This window comes from Rhineura floridana, chromosome 3 (assembly GCF_030035675.1).
Source record: "Rhineura floridana isolate rRhiFlo1 chromosome 3, rRhiFlo1.hap2, whole genome shotgun sequence".
In the NCBI taxonomy this organism is placed as follows: Eukaryota; Metazoa; Chordata; class Lepidosauria; order Squamata; family Rhineuridae; genus Rhineura; species Rhineura floridana.
This window is the reverse complement of record NC_084482.1, coordinates 6,516,518-6,531,867: the sequence shown is the minus strand read 5'-3', so window position 1 is coordinate 6,531,867 and position 15,350 is coordinate 6,516,518.

The following is a 15,350-nucleotide window of genomic DNA, read 5'->3' as shown; positions in this document are numbered from 1 at the left end:
TGAGTGTTTTCAGAAGTGTCTAGAGAATGGCTGGGGCTGCAGGCAGGCAGAGAGGCTATCCCTCTGCACCATGGCTTTTTAGGATGCCTCCTGCAACCCAGATGGAAAAGCTGGATATTGGACTGCTGATGCCTTGAACTCCTCCATCCTAAGGTCAGGTTGGAATGTGTAAATAGATAAACCATTGTTAGGGATAAATTGAAACCCCCAGTGCTTGTAAAACTATAATTCACTTGTCCTACCTAAACCAGCTTGGGCTTCATGGGAAATAGAACCAAAGTGGCCTTTATTTGACTTTTGATATAAAATGTCGGTTTATTTCCTGGTGACCTGACCCTTACCTACATTCCAGTGGCTCGCATAATAAAAGCCGGTTTAAGCTGGAAACTTCCCTACTATGCATTTCTATATCACATTTATGCTTATGGCCTTGCTTATGGTTACTAATGTGCCTTGCATAGGAATGTCAAATGCTGTTCCAATGTCCCACAAACCTTGAATTGTAATACTCCTTTTGATATGTAAGCAAAGTAATATCATGTCTGTCTCCAGTTTAGGGGGCGCCCGGTTGCAGCTGGGCCTCCCCTCAATAGTTGCCTTTGTCTGCTCCTGCATAGTGCTTATCTCAAGGACATGCGAAATATGCAGACATAGAGTCTAAGAGATAGTCTTGATGTTTCCACTTTGTCCTTCCCCCTGTACCCCTTTACCTCCTTACATATGCCCCAAAGCTATGACAGTTAGCAATTGCTTCTTTTGTATTTTATGACGTGAACCCGATATTGTAAACTTCGGGGTAAGCCTATATAAACCCTTGAACACCAATAAACGAGGTTCCCATGCTGGCCTGCTTCGGCTTGTAAGTATTGGGTCCCCTTTGCAAAGGTTTTTGTCTCGTGTTACTTGATCTCTGATAGTGGGTTCATTTGCACTCAACTCCGCACTCTTCCCGGGTGTAATAAGCGAGTTGGGGTTGACAGGGTGACTTGCGTGTTGGGTTTGGACCTAACAATATATTTGATAAAGACACTGCAGTCTCCGCTGACCTTCTTCCCAAAGGAAACCAAACCCTGGATGAGCACAGGGACCCCTGAGATCTCACTGCTCAGAGAGTGGGGAGGGGCACAACAATACCTTAGTCCATGCTAGTGGTTTAATTTTCTGGTCCGTTTCCCAGAAAACTGACACTGTTGCATAAAATGCCACTTTCCATTCCTGTTTTCAAAGAGCCTGTCATTGGTCAGAGCCTGATTTAAGTTTTGTAAAGTAGATATTTGTGTGATAACTTGTGAGAATTTGTAACACAATTTGAAATATTACTAATTGATTTGTTGTGCCAGGTGTTTTGTATATGTCACTCTTACATACTATAGATTACACACAACTAGTTGCTATTAAGCTAACAATGTCAGCTAGTTCTGAATATTTGATATATTCCCCCTGGTCAGGTGGCCATCCTTTCTCCACTTTAATGTTCAGGAAGGAAATGTCTTACCTTTAGTCCCAGTCCAGAGAATGTTAGCCATACTTAAGCCCAATAGAAATTATGGAACAAGACAGTAACACCTTAACTTAAATGACCTTAATTATTTATTTTTGGATTGTGGTCATGTAATTATTTTTAATTAAAACATTAATATACACCTGTTTTTGTTTTAAACTGTTGAGCTGACCAAACCTATATATAAATCACAAAGGGAAGATAGATACACTGCCATGATGCCAGTACAACAGCTGCCAAATCCTGTACTCATTCAGGTTGGAAAGAAACATCAGTCACAGGACATTAGGCCAACTATGACTCCATTACATTCACACATGAAGGAGGAAATGCCCTCATGTCAACTGGGACACACCTGAGGGCAGATTGCTGCCCCGTTGCACACATACATGACAGCTCACACACCCTCCAAGGGCTCCAGCGGCACAGGCAGCAGTAACCCAGCTGCTATGAGTTCATTGCTGTGGCAGAGCTTCAGGTCCCCTTATACCATACTGCTCACTCACACACCATTTTTTAGTACAACACACAAAGAGAAGGAAGGATAGGTCATAGGAATGCTGAGTTAGGTCATTGGTCCATCTAGCTCAGTATTGTCTGCATAGACTGTCAATGGCTCTCCAGGATTTCAGAGCAGGGTCTGTCCCAGCCCTGCCTGGAGATGCCAGGGATCAACCCTGGGACCTTCTGCATGTAAAACAGATGCTCTGCTATTGAGCTACAGCCATTCACTGAAGATATAGCTCCTTAACAGGAGACCTGCAAAGAGGACACATGGACTTCTTGTGTAAGGATGCTCTGTTCCTTGCATATCCAGTTGTGAGAGTAGAGTGGTGTTTATGGTGTTAGGTTTGGTTGGAGCCCCAAGGCTTTTAGACAGGGAAATGTTAGCAATATGCTCAACCATGTGTGGGCTGCAGACAGGCTGTTTTGTGCAAAGTGCCCTTTCCTCAGAGTTTTCCCTTTTGAGCTCTAGCTTGCTCAATCTGAGACCTCATGTCACACACCTGTTGCCCTGTCATTTATGTTGTGGTCTGCTTGTGTGGGGTTTATACACTGATGGCAGTGGTATGCAGGGCTAGACTGAGACATTTTGCTGTCTGAGGTGAACGACAAGATGGCACCCCCACCAGCCTATATACAGAAGTCAATTGGATTGATAGTTAAATCTTATTTCAATATTGGCAATTCCCCACTACACCTGAGGGCAGCAGGCTAGTTAGGGGAGTTTAGGATAGGCCATGTAGCACACACAGAAGAGTACAGTCATGGGGCTGCCACCATTGTCTCTTAACATCTGCTGCCTTAGGCAGGCTTCTCATTTGTGCCTAATGACAGGGCCAGCTCTGGTGGTGTGCTGTGATTGGGTGCTGAATTACACCATATCCTATGCTCTATGATAAGGATTCAGACAGGGCAGTTGTCATCACAGGGGCAGTTATTTTTAATCCTCCCTTCTGAAAGGGAGGGAAATTATTTGCACCAGGTCCAGGTCTAGCCTCAAGCTGCCCCATCAACACTGGTATGGCTGTGGTCTGGTAGGGTATAAGGTACAGCATAAACGTGTTTCTCCTTTTTGCCACCCCATTTTACTGCTCAGTTTTAGCCATTCTTTCTTTGCAACCAAAAGATGACAGTTTTTTAATCTGGTGACTTTTTCAGTTGCAGTGCAGGATGGCAGGAAAAAGTGTCAAATTCAAGAAGTGCCAACTTTGGGGTGCAAAGAAAGACTCGGGAGTGCACTAAAGAGTGTGCTCCCAATTCCTCTTCCTTTTAGTTGAACTTTCCCTGGCCGGATCTCATTTATGACATCAGGCCAGGGAAAAGTAGCCTAAAATAGCATGGTAGGCCAACCTCAGAATTAATTAGGCCTATAGGCCAGAAGTTCACCACTACTGATCTATTTCTTAATCAATGTTGCACTATCCAAAATCATGGGAATTAATGCCTAGTGCCTCTAAATGTGTGTGTATGGAGTGGTGAGGGTTCTGGCCTCTGTTTTTTTGAACATTACTGAATGTTTCGGTTATTGTTGCAATTATTACTGCCTTGTTCTAGAAAATACATTGCTAGCAGCATGGCATCATCATTTTTGAGAAGTGTACAGCAATATATAAAGGAGGACCTAAGTAAACAATGACTTATTGGCATAAATTCCATCCCCACTCTAATACACAATGTGGATGTTCCTGACAGAGCAACTAGTAATGCTGTTTAAAATGTAGTTTTCCTGTTGGTCAGTCACCAAATGCCCACCAAGTGAGCTTCATGGCTAAGCGAGGACTTCAATCCACATCTCACCAGTTCAGTCCTATTCTGTCTACCATGGCAAGCTAATTAACACTTGGATTAAACAAGAAGGCGGCAGCAGCACTGGGACCTGAGCAGCTGAAATCTTATTAGCACAATTAGCCTTGCCCCCCTGGGATACTGCCACACGGGCAGACAGTACTTCAAAAAGATCTCTGCAGAGGTGGGTGAAGTGTATTAACTGCTGGAACAAAGGATACTGTAATCTGAAACACAAACATCGTCAATCAGTTGTCACTTTGATAGGATAAGATAGCCACTGTATTAATCAGTTTTCAGAGGGGAAGCCATGTTAGTCTATTGCAGTAAAATCAACAATACATCTTGTGGCACCTTAAAAAACTAACAAATTGATTACAGCATAACCTTTTGTGGACTGCAGTCCACACCATTAAGAGGAGGGGAATTGTAAACAGTAAGGTCAGAGGGAAATGAAAAGCAGAAAAATTCAGACATTGATAATTTTGTAGCTGACTGCTGTCATTCACAAACACTTGTTGCTAACCCAGACATCCTGGCATTGATAAGCTAATTAACACACCTAATGTGTTAAAAAATGTCCCAATTTAATCCACAAATGAATCAATCAAGGCAACATCAATAAATGTATGCAAATAAGTACCTATGCCAGAGGGATACAGTTGGCAAATTGAAATAAAAAATCGTAAGCTTTATATTTTAAAATTTAAATGAACTACACAGGGTTGCCAACATAGCCCATCCCAGCACATCTGTGCCTACATAGGCCTTCTCCCTTCCCCATTCTGATATTAGGCTTGATGCAACACGAGATAGTGCTGGAAGATGAGAGCCCCCAGGTCAGAAGGCACTCACCAAGCTACTGGGGAAGAACAAAGAACAAGTACAAGTAGCGCTGTGACTAAGGACGCAGCTGGGTCAAAGCCGAAAGGAACCCAGAGGCTGATGCGCACAGATGTGAAAGGAGAGTCCGGAATTGTATGATGCACACAATAGGAACATGGAATGTGAGAAGCATGAACCAGGGAAAGTTAGAAATTGTCAAACAAGAAATGGAATGCATCAACATTACAATACTTGGTGTGAGTGAATTAAAATGGACTGGAATGGGACATTTTCAATCAAGCAACTACAAAATATTTTATTCAGGAAATGAGAAATTAAGAAGAAATGGGGTTGCTTTAATAGTGAGAAGTGATGTAGCAAAAGCAATTAGGAGCTACAACGCAAGGTCTGAGGAGTTATATCAATGAGATTAAATGGGAAACCTATCAACATAACCATCATCCAAGTCTATGCTCCTACTGCATACGCAGAAGAAGAGGAATTGGAGAGATTTTACACAGAAGTACAGGAAGAAATTGATCACACACCAAAACAAGATGTGCTGATAATCATGGGGGATTGGAATGCAAAAGTAGGAAACAGAGAAGAATTAGGAATTGTGGGAAAATGAGGCCTAGGAGACAGAAAGGAAGCAGGAGAAAGACTTATTGAATTCTGTGAAGCCAATCATTTGTTTCTTGCAAACACATTTTTTGAGCAACCGAAAAGACGACTGTACACATGGACATCACCAAATGGTCAATATAGGAATCAAATTGATTATATAATTGGTAGCAGAAGATGGTGAAGTTCCATACTTTGTGCAAAAACAACACCAGGAGCAGACTGCAGTACAGATCATGAACTGGTCGTATCGAAAATCAGAGTAAAGCTAAAGAAGGACAACAAAACAATCATAATGCCAAAATACAATTTAAACAACATCCCAGAAGCATATAAAGATCAAATAAGGAACAGGTTTGAGGCTTTAAACTTAGTTGACAGAGAACCAGAAGAACTATGGAATGAAGTCAGAGACATTATGAGGGAAGAATGCAAAAAGACAATACCTCTAGTTAAAAAGAGAGAAAGACTTCAATGGATGACTGAAGAAACTCTTCAAATGGTTAAAGAGAGAAGGAAAGCAAAAACAAAAGGAGATAGAAACACAGTCAGAACCCTAAATGCAACAATACAGCGACTAGTACGTAGGGACAAAGAGAACTATTACAATAGTTACTGTATAGAAACAGAAGAGGACAACAAAAAGGGTAGAACAAGAGCCCTGTTCCAAAAGATCAGAGAAATGAAAGGGAAATTTAAACCAAGAGTAGGGATGTTGAATAATCAACAGGGGAACACACTGACTGACCGAGATGAAATAAAAGGAAGATGGAAGCAATACACTGAAGAACTCTATAAAAGAGATGCCCAGATGACAGATTCATTCAAGGAGGAACTGTATGATGAAGAACCAGAAATTTTAGAATGCGAGGTGAAAGCTGCTGTTAAAATACTTGGAAGAAACAAATCACCAGGAACAGATGGCATACCAACAGAGTTGCTATAAGCTACTGAGACTGAATCTGTCCAAATTTTGACAAAAATTTGTCAAGAAATATGGAAAACTAAACAATGGCCCACAGACTGGAAGCGTTCCATATACATCCAATTCCAAAGAAAGGGGATCCCAGGGAATGTAGTAATTATCGAACTATTGCCTTAATATCCCATGCAAGTAAAGTAATGCTCAAGATTCTACAACAAAGGCTCTTACCATATATGGAGCGAGAAATGCCAGACGTCCAAGCTGGATTTAGAAAGGGAAGAGGCACCAGAGATCACATTGCAAACATACGTTGGATAATGGAACGGACCAAGGAATTTCATAAGAAAATCACCCTGTGCTTTATAGATTACAGCAAAGCCTTTGACTGTGTAGATCATGAAAATGCTTTAAAAGAAATGGGGGTGCCACAACATCTGATTGTCCTGATGCGCAACCTATACTCTGGACAAGAGGCTACTGTAAGGACAGAATATGGAGAAACCGATTGGTTCCCCATCGGAAAGGGTGTAAGACAGGGGTGTATTTTATCACCCTATTTATTTTATCTATACGCAGAACATATACGGAAAACAGGATTGGACCAAGATGAAGGAGGTGTGAAAATTGGAGGGAGAAATATCAATAATTTAAGATATGCAGACGATACCATACTCTTAGCAGAAACCAGTAATGATTTGAAATGAATGCTGATGAAAGTTAAAGAGGAAAGCACAAAAGCAGAACTACAGCTGAATGTCAAAAAGACTAAAGTAATGACAACAGAAGATTTATGTAACTTTACAGTTGACAATGAGGACACTGAACTTGTCAAGGACTATCAATACCTCGGCACAGTCATTAACCAAAATGGAGACAAGAGTCAAGAAATCAGAAGGCATCTAGGACTAGGGAGGGCAGCTGTGAGAGAACTAGAAAAGGTCCTCAAATGCAAAGATGTATCACTGAACACTAAAGTCAGGATTATTCAGACCATGGTATTTCCGATCTCTATGTATGGATGTGAAAGTTGGACAGTGAAAAAAGCCGATAAGAGAAAAATCAACTCATTTGAAATGTGGTGTTGGAGGAGGCTTTGCAGATACCATGGACTGCGAAAAAGATGAATGATTGGGTGTTAGAACAAATTAAACCAGAACTGTCACTAGAAACTAAAATGATGAAACTAAGGTTATCATACTTTGGACACATAATGAGAAGACATGATTCATTAGAAAAGATAATAATGCTGGGAAAAACAGAAGGGAGTAGAAAAAGAGGAAGGCCAAACAAGAGATGGATTGATTCCATAAAGGAAGCCACAGACCTGAATTTACAAGATCTGAACAGGGTGGTTCATGACAGATGCTGTTGGAGGTCGCTGATTCATAAGATCACCATAAGTCGCAGTCGACTTGAAGACACATAACAACAAAGAAGTATTCTATTGTAGCCAACATAATTGGTTGCCTTGTGGGCTGGGTTGTCTTTTGTGTGTGTGGTGCCCAGAACAGTTTCTGCAGTTTGCAAACAAAGTTTGCAAACCCCAAAAGGTTGGCAACCCCTGTAAAAACTAATATTTTAATTATTATTATTATTATCTTTATTTATACCCCGCCCTTTTTCCAAACTGGAACTCAAGGCGGCTTCCAGATAAAGATAACTACATATAATTAAGAACCTATAAACATATAAAACATATAAACGTATAAAATCAGCATACAGCATCCTCTTCAGTCACTACCCTTAAAGGCCTGCCGGAAGAAAAAAGTCTTCAGCTGTCGGCGGAAGGACTGCACAGAGGAGGCCATTCTCGCCTCCCTAGGGAGGGAGTTCCAGAGCCTAGGGGCAGCCACCAAAAAGGCCCTATCTCATGTCCCCTCCAGTCACACTTGTGAAGGTGTTGGGATCGTGAGAAGGGTCTCTCCTGAAGATCTCAGGGTCCGGGCAGGTTCATATAGGGAGATACAGTCTGACAAATAGCCTGGACCTAAGCCGTATAGGGCTTTCTAGGTCATAACCAGCACTTTGAATTGTGTTCAGAAACAGACTGGCAGCCAGTGGAGCTGTCGCAGCAGGGGAGTGGTATGGTCCCTGTAACCGGACCCAGTTAACATTCTGGCTGCAGCTCGTTGCACCATTTAAACTAGTTTAAAGTCTTAGTGATGGGCTAGAAATCTTGAAAGTGTTTCTCTCTCTCTCTCTCTTTTTTAATCTATTAGGAGAGGGACAGTGTTTTAATTCTTTTACAGATAAAACCAATTTGAGGTTTGTCAATGTATCTCATCTCTCAACACTGAAGATATAATGGAATCATCTTCCAGTGTTGTGGCTACGACATATATGTCTCTAGTTACGTAAGGAGAAAGTGTTTTTACTTTTGTAAACTGGAGGTAATTACTTAGTGTGATCTTATCTCATGGAAATTCCTCTGTCTAGAGTGCCACAGGAAAGGTGTGCAGAGATGATTACATTCCACCTGCTCTGTCAAGTTAGATTAACTTTGCCCCTAAATTAGTTCATTCTTTTGCACTTATCGAAGTCCTTTTTTTTTTTCCGCCTCTGGGCCTGACTCAAAAGGTAGTGGGAGCTGAGGATAATCATATAATGGTATTTGTGGATAGTTTTTTTGCAGGCATAGGAGCAGATGCTGAAAAGCCTGTAATTTTTTATTCAATATATTGAACAGAACACAAAAGAAATGTCAGATCTAGTCTTTTATTGCTTGTTTGTCAACCTGGGTTCCTTTGGGAAGAAGAGTGGGAAACAACAACTTGGTTGCCAAGAGTATGGCATGCAGCCTTAACTGAGGAACTACCTCCACCTATCGCCATTGTTGCAGAAAGTATGGTTCTGAACAGTTGCTGGAAACTGCAGGAGGGGAGAGTCCGGTTGGCTCAGGTTCTGTTTTGGGGCTTCCCATAGGTATCTGGTTGGCCACTGTGAGAACAGGATGCTGGCCAGATCCAGCATGGCTCTTCTTGTGTTCTTAAATTAACCAAACAGCTAAAAGGATTAAAGGGACTCTTGGATTATGATAACTGAATTGCAGGCTGGTATCATTATATTCACTATGTAAGGCACAGGAAACAAGCTGAATACTCCATCTTCAGGCGGGTGCGGACCAAATTTGTTCACTGCCAGTAACTCTAGTGAGGGCATCAGGTTCTCCACACGCACACACGGTGCCCCATGTTACAATGCTTTACTTTGCCCCTTAGAACTGTGAGGGCCTTTGGGAAGAAACTGAGTAGACGGCAGAGTAGATGTGCATTGCTTCGAGAGCCCATTGTGCTCTGGAATGAGCAGAGCATGAGGAAGAGTCTTATCTGCTAAATGGGACACAGTTCAACTGATCAAAGTGTTGGAGGGGGAAAGGCAAGGGATTGTGCCCCAACTGGTAGTAGCAAAATTGGGTTTAGATCCTTGCCTGAATATCAACATTGCCAGTCTAGTTCTTCTTTCTTTTGCATCTTATTGTACTTGGTGGCCGCTGTAACATAGGATACCACCTTATTACTGAGTCAGGCCATTGGTCTGTCTAACTCAGTATTGTCCAAACTGACTGGCAATGGCTGCCCAAGGTCAGACTGGGGTCTTTCCCAGTTCTGCTTGAAGATGCCAGGGACTGAAGCTGGGACCTTCTGCATGCAAAGCACGTGTTCTGCCACTAAGTTATGCTCTTTCCCCATTCATGTGTGTGGAGTACACAGGCACTGTGATAGGGAGAAATTGGGAGTTATCTGCTTGCAACTGATTAGCTGCAGTGGGGCTAAATATATACATTCACAATATTCAGCACAATTAAGGGCCCCAACACACAGATTCTGAGTAAGACTTGCAGATGGATGTGACTGCTCCTGTTCCTTGGAACAGCATCCCTGTTGAGAAACAACAGGCACTCACTATTGTTACCTTCTGGAAACAATTGAAAATATTTTTGTTTTGACAAGCTTTTCCAGCTGGATGAAAAGTTCTCTGCCTTAAATGTTTATTCTGTATCATTTAAAAACCTATATTTAGTTATCTTTTTGGGGGGATATACTGTTTTTAAAGCAATTTTGTTGTCTTATGTAAATCGCCTTGAGATTAATGTGGAAGGTAATTCATAGTGTTAATAAAATGAATAAATAAAGAAAATCAGTTTTAAAGTTAGGCAGAAATAGGAAGAACGTTGCAATGAAGGATGCAGGATTGGCCAGCCCTCCTCCCCCCCCAAAAAAGTTCTGCCCAACTCCACCAACACCAGGGAACTGAACCTAGAGTAAGGCTATATAGCCTGGGTCCATTTATTTCCAAAGGCTCTCTTAATTCTATGGGGCACTGTTGAGAGAGGAGCAAAACCTCCCCCCCTCCAATTACTGGAGCCACCACCAGCAGGGAATATATTTGGCCCCCACTCACCTGTTTCCATTTACTGTCTTCCTTCGTTAGAAAAGACAATAATGCTGGGAAAGACAGAAGGGAGTAGAAAAAGAGGAAGGCCAAACAAGAGATGGATTTATTCCATAAAGGAAGCCATGGACCTGAACTTACAAGATCTGAACAGGGTGGTTCATGACAGATGCTCTTGGAGATCGCCGATTCATAGGGTCGCCATAAGTCGTAGTCAACTTGGAGGCACATAACAACAACATATAGGTGAATGGTTACTCTAAATGGCTGCAATTTGGGACAATACATTTGTAGGCTAAAACCTTTCCACCATCCCTGACACAGGGTGGCTTGATAGATGTGCAATGGGGATCTCTACGTAGACCCCCATGGAGAAGCATCTCCCTCCCTCCATATACAGATCCACACCCTACTCATTGTAATGGTGGGTATTTTGCTACTGCTTATAGAAGGTTAAAAGGGAGGAAAGACATTTATTTAAAAAAATTAAATCAGAAACTTGGGTAACTGTAAATCTTTCCTGACTTTTACACAATATACCTACACAAGCATACACTGTAAGATGAAGCAGCCTTAGTTTGCCTCCATAAAATATTGTACAGGTTAAAAGCAGGTGGACCAAAATGATAATCTAATCTGGTCCCTGCATAATTAGCAATATCTCTCTTATCTCTGTAACTAAACCATTAAACTGTCTTTAAGTCAGTGATTCAATAAGTTAAAATCACACAGATCACTGGTTATCCTTGTGCTGAGGTGGTTATGTTTGCTCTACATACCACCAGGCAGTGCTTACATTTTCAATAACCTTCTACCTGTATGCCTGCCTCACACAGTTTTGAAGGATGAAAGTAATCTGAAAAAGCCATCAGTCACAACTGGAATGCATAATGCAGCTACATTCAATTGTTTGGTTCTGACTGAATATCACTATGTCGTTTTATCTGGATAGGTTGAGAAAGGTACCATCTCTGATACTGGGATAGGAGTTGAAACACATGTTAGAACTGGTCTAAACTAGGGTTGCCAGGTTCCTGGCCTGAAACTGATCCTGTATCTTTAGGACAGTCTTTCCCAACCAGTGTGCCTCCAGATGTTGTTGGAGCACAACTCCCATCCTTCCTGACCATTGGCAATGTTGGCTGAGGCTGATGGGAGTTGTGGTCCTACAATATCTGGAGGCACACTGGTTGGGAAAGGCTGCTTTAGGAGAAGAGAAAGTCAGCCAAGTGCAGGTGTTCTTGCAACAGTGTAATGAGAAAAACCACAAGGTGGAATTCTCCCCCTTGCACAACTTTTAAAGATACAGAAGACCTCTTGGTTGCCCGGCCCGGCCTCCAAGAGGTCTTCTGTATCTTTAAAAGTTGTGCAGGGGGAAGGGAGAATTCCACCGTGTGGTTTTTCTCATTACAGTGTTGCAAGAACATCTGCACTTGGCTGACTTTCTCTTCTCCTAAAGATACATTCAGGCCAGGAACCTGGCAACCCTATCCTATAGGTATTAGAAAAATCCCTGCATGCAGAAAATTACCATGTTAGGAAGAAGACCTAGCTAGTCATGCTACTTTTCCCCAAAGGCTGGGAAATTTTGATTTTGGGAAACATTCCTAAAAACAATTTCCCACTTATAATCTGAAATGGTATTGCTTCATAAATGTTGTGCTATGTGTTATATCCAAATATGTAGGTCAGCTCTAACCTGTGATGGTTGTCTTCTCTTAGGTTACATACCAAAACTGGACTCACTACATTTATTTCCTCCCATGCATAAGCCCAGCTTCCACCCACTCTCACAATGCATTTGACAGAACTAGCACTGGCCATCAATTCAGACAATGACTAATCTGTCTTGCACCTCCCAACATGTTTCAGGTGGGCTGTCTGTCTTTTTATTTTTTAAACACTGCATGTATATTTACTACAGTTAAATTTAACCCCTTTTTTATTGTTAAAAAATGCTTTGGTGGGAAGCTGGTTGGTGAGGTCACTGGCTCCAGCCAACCCACCCTGTGCACAACTGGCTTCTTCTACAAACATACCAAATCCATTTCCCCTAAGCTCACTCTTGGAGAGAATATTGTACATTTAAACAAAACATAATGAGTGCACTTCGACCGTGACCCCGTTGGTCCAATTATGTATGTTTGCAATCTACCCTTGGCCTTCCCTTTCTCTTCCCTGAGCCTTTTGGTGTGGATGAGTCTTGGAGGACTAGTGTCTTGCTGATTATTAAATAAATGAAGAATGAGAGCAAAACTGATATATCCAAAGGAGTGTTGCCAGGTTGCTACTTGAAGAACCTTCCTGTCTCTTTAAGAACCCTGCTGCCTTGTGGCTTCCTTCCCTGACACCATCAGACACCATCTATCTCTACTTGCTGTGAGGCAAAACTAGTTCTAGCAAGCAATTGGGAGGAGAGGGTGGGTGATGGGACAGGGAGAGAAGCAGGGCAGGAGACACTGCAAATAGAATATCCATCATGGGGGTCTGTTAAAGGGACAGAAGTGTTCTCCAGGTTGTGACCTGGCAACACCACTCTAAAAAAAATCTGAAGTTAAACCCCACAGGCTTGAGGTCAATTTCTCAAAAACAAGTATTACAAAAAAAAGTAGAACAATTTCTCAGTAGAAAAACTTGATGGGGTTCTTGCAATATTTGCAAAATATGTGCAACTTTGTTGCTTAAGAAATGTATGTGCACCAACTGGTTCCAGCTCTGCATGCCTTTGTTTATTAAAAGTCAGAGCTCAGCACAGGTGCTTTTTAGCCCCAGAAAATTTGCTGATGCAACTGGAAGGCTGGGGATTGAGAGAGCTCATCACAGCTGCATGCGAGAAATACACGGTGAAAGGATTTATGGAACTATTCTAAAACTATTAACCAGAGCTTTGAAGATTACTTTTAAAAAGCAATAAATTACAGTTACAATTGCATGGCCCAAAAGTAGTAACTACCGTTACAGTTACAACTGCTCGGAAAACAACTGATTACTTTTTCTCAAAAGTAATCACTACAATTACATTTCAGTTACTTTAAAAAAAACGCTTACAAGGTGCTGGCTTTGGCTGCTGCACATCTAAGTAGCCTAAAACAATAAAAATAAAAACACACATACAGAGGTGTATTCTTTTTATCCATAAGATAGCAATGGTGGTCTCTCCGGTGGTAAGGGAGGTGGGGAGGCAGGCAGAGGCCATTACTCAGATCTTTGCACATCAAACCAAGTGCAACCCCCCCCTCAGCCAGCAAGCATAATCTCTCTCACTTAACCACCTCTGGACCCTGCCCTGCCACCAACTCAGGGACACTCACCCAAGCAAACATTTTCCCCTGAGATGCAAAAAAGTTAAAATACTGCAAATGCAGCACAGTAGCCAGAGATGGTGGTGGAGGCCACTTTGTGTGCCAAGTGCAAACACAGTATTCTCTCTCACACACACACGTTGTCACCTTTTACCTCCACAGTTCTTTATCTCCATTCTGCTGCTGCCTCCTTCTCCTTCTCCTTTATCCATGTTGTTTCCCTCTGTTTCCCTCTGGCTGCTTTTTCCCTCCACTCCATTCTTCTCCACCACCATCCATTTTTTTAAACAATTGTTTTCTCCACTCCACCCCGTCTCACTCTCCACCTCCTACCCACCCACAGAGCATGAGAGAAGAGCAAATCTGCACAGAAGCCCAGTTTGGGGCACATGATTTTCATCCACAAATCAGAGGGGCAGAAGACTTCCCCTGCTTCCCCCCCCCAAGTAATGCCCAAAGGTACTGCTGGAAACATTACAATTACTCCACAAAAGTAATAAAATTACTCCTAGTTCTATTGCAATCAAAATGTAAAGGAATTACCCACTCGTTCCTCAAAAAAGTAATGAATTACAAGTAATTCGTTACTTGTAACAAATTACTTCCAAGCTCTGCTATTAACCACTTTCCCCACATCTATCAGCCATCCCAGCAGTCATCACCTCATTGTGGAGTATTTCACATTCGTTGGGATTCAAGAGCAGGTATGGGGTTAGGGAGAAGAGTTTTGAATGTGGGCATGCTTATGATTAAGTCTTATTAACCACAAGAGTCCATGAATTCCAGGTAGGTAACTTTTTTTTTTTAACAGTAACTACCTTTTGCACAGAGTGAGTTAGGAAGTCAGCAACAATGATTCCACCCACTCACACCTTCCCTACACAAATGACTCTTTAACCCAAGGGAGGGGTGGTTCCCCCACATCAATGGCCACTGTCCCACAAAACAAATCAACTGGGAACTCTGATTTGATTTTTGTTCTCCTGTGGGCCAATGACTGGAAGGACACCTTTGAAAGCATCAATTGGGTCTGCTGTCAGTGAGTCTGATCAGTATCTTCCAAGCTCTTCGCAGGTCAGAGACTGCCCAGTGCTCTGAAAGTGCAGATCAGGCCCACCAACAGCCAACCTGATCTGTACTCTCAAAGGTATCCCTCCTCCAGTGAGAGTCTGAGCAGTATTCTGCATGAGGAGAGTTTAAAGGCTGGATTCAGAGGGGCCAGAAGTTCCTCACCCTAACCCCTCATTCCCTGTGGGAATAGCAACAGAAGTTTTGCAGAACCCTTACCATACCCTTCAGCCATTTATGCAAAGCCCTAATCTACACATTTCATGTATTTATTTTTTAAACTATACTACCTTTCTTTATAAAATAAATCAAAAGCAGTTCACAAATAAATTGTTACATGATAAACACCTCTTTACCCTGGTCTTTGACACCTGAGATATATATTTGTAGCACCCACCCTTTTTTGTGAGTTTAGGTTGTTTTT